Raw genomic sequence first — 2,751 nt, forward strand, 5'->3', positions numbered from 1 at the left:
CTGCTTCTGTTAGGACCATACCATTTCTGTCCTTTATCAAGCCCATCTTTGCATGAAATGTTCCCTTGGTATCTCTAATTTTCTTGAAGACATCTCTAGTCTTTCCCATTCTGTTGTTTTCCTCTATTTCTTTGCATTGATTACTGAGGAAGGCTTTCTTATCTCTTCTTGCTATTCTTTGGAACTCTGCATTCAGATGCTTATATCTTTCCTTTGCTCCCTTGCTTTTCACTTCTCTTTTTTTCACAGCTATTTGTAAGGCCTCCCCAGACAGCCATTTTGCTTTTTTTGCATTTCTTTTCCGTGGGGATGGTCTTGATCCCTTTCTCCTGTACAATGTCACCAACCTCAGTCCATAGTTCATCAGGCAGTCTATCTATCAGATCTAGTCCCTTAAATCTATTTCTCACTTCCACTGTATAATGTATTGATTTAGGTCATACCTGAATGGTCTAATGGTTTTCCCTACTTTCTTCAATTTCAGTCTGAATTTGGCAATAAGGAGTTCATGATCTGAGCCACAGTCAGCACCCAGTCTGTATAGAGCTTCTCCATCTTTGGCTGCAAAGAATATAATCAGTCTGATTTTGGTGTTGACCATCTGGTGATGTCCATGTGTAGAGTCTTCTCTTTTGTTGGAAGAGGGTGTTATGGACCTAACATTCCAGGTTCCTATGCAATATTGCTCTTTACAGCATCAGACCTTGCTTCTATCACCAGTCACATCCACAACTGGGTATTGTTTTTGCTTTGGCTCCATCCCTTCATTCTTTCTGGATTTACTTCTCCACTGATCTCCAGTAGCAATTTGGGAGCTATAGTCAATAGTTAATAATAAACTATTATGGAAAAGAATATGAAATATCACTTTGCCACACACCAGAAACTAGCACAACATTGTAACTAACTAAACTTCATGAAATTAAAAGATGCTTACTTCTTGGAAGGAAAGTTATGACCAACCTAGATAGAATATTCAAAAGCAGAGACATCACTTTGCCAACAAAGATCCGTCTAGTCAAGGCTATGGTTTTTCCAGTGGTCATGTATGGATGTGAGAGTTGGACTGTGAAGAAGACTGAGCACTGAAGAATTGATGGTTTTGAACTGTGGTGTTGGAGAAGACTCTTGAGAGCCCCTTAGACTGCAAGGAAATCCAACCAGTCCATTCTGAAGGAGATCGGTCCTGGGTGTTCTTTGGAAGGAATGATGCTAAAGCTGAAACTCCAGTACTTTGGCCACCTCATGCAAAGAGTTGACTCATTGGAAAAGACTCTGATGCTGGAAGGGATTGGGGGCAGGAGGAGAAGGGGATGACAGAGGATGAGATGGCTGGATGGCATCACTGACTCAATGGATGTGAGTCTGGACAAACTCCGGGAGTTGGTGATGGACAGGGAGGCCTGGCGTGCTGCAGTTCATGGGGTCACAAAGAGTCAGACACGACTGAGTGACTGAACTGAACTGAACTGATACTTCAATAAAAAGAAAGGAAGGAAGAATGAAGGCATTTTGCTCAATAGGAAAAACAACTTTCTCTACATGAAATGGGTCAGAGGACTGTTAACATTTGTTAGAAAGCTAAGGGGCTCGTCAGGATCCCATGTCAAGGATGCTGCTAACAGGCATCATTTGGGGTCTTCACTGGAGCATTCATAAAATGTCAAATTCATTTTTCTTAAATCTCACATGAAAACCACTGAGATCACAGACTCATTTTCATACAGAAGATGAAATCAAGCAGTTCCACTTCCATATTTGTTGATGTTTCATAACTTTGTTAATGCTTGTGCTAAGTCGCGTCAGTCTTGTCCGATTTTTTGTGACCCTATGAAGTGTAGCCCACCAGGCTCTTTGTCCATGGGATTCTCCAGGCAAAAACACTGGAGTGGGTTGCCATGCCCTCCTCCAGGGGATTTTCCCGACCCAGGGATTGAACCTGTGTCTCTTGCATTGCAGCAAATTCTTTACCAATGAGTGACCCGGGAAGCTATAACTTTGTTAGTCTGACCTCAAACTAACAACTAGGAGCCAGGTCTTGATTAGTCTTGTCTAACTCTTTATGAAAATGTCAGCAGCATCTTACCACTTGAGAGAATTCTATATATTATTTTAGAAGTATGAATAAGAAATAAATCATGACTAAAGAACAAACATCTTAATAAGTTTAGAAAAAATGGTCATTTTTTTCATTTAAATTATGTTAATAGACGCTTACTCCTTGGAAGAAAAGTTATGACCAACCTAGATAGCATATTGAAAAGCAGAGACATTACTTTGCCAACAAAGGTCCATCTAGTCAAAGCTATGGTTTTTCCAGAAGCCATGTATGAAAGTAAGAGTTGGACTATAAAGAAAGCTGAGTGCTGAAGAATTGATACTTTTGAACTGTGGTGTTGGAGAAGACTCTTGAGAGTCCCTTGGGCTGCAGGGAGATCCAACCAGTCCATCCTAAAGGAGATCGATCAGCCCTGGGTGTTCTTTGGAAAGAATGATGCCAAAGCTGAAACTCCAGTACTTTGGCCACCTCATGTGAAGAGTTGATTCATTGGAAAAGACTCTGATGCTGGGAGGGATTGGGGACAGGAGGAAAAGGGGACAACAAAGGATGAGATGGCTGGATGGCATCACCAACTCAATGGACGTGAGTCTGAGTGAACTCCGGGAGTTGGTGACGGACAAGGAGGCCTGGGGTGCTGCAATTCATGGGGTCGAAAAGAGTCGGACACGACTGAGCGACTGAACTGAACT

The sequence above is a fragment of the Bison bison genome, unplaced genomic scaffold (assembly GCF_000754665.1).
Source record: "Bison bison bison isolate TAMUID 2011002044 unplaced genomic scaffold, Bison_UMD1.0 scf7180017864440, whole genome shotgun sequence".
NCBI lineage: Eukaryota > Metazoa > Chordata > Mammalia > Artiodactyla > Bovidae > Bison > Bison bison.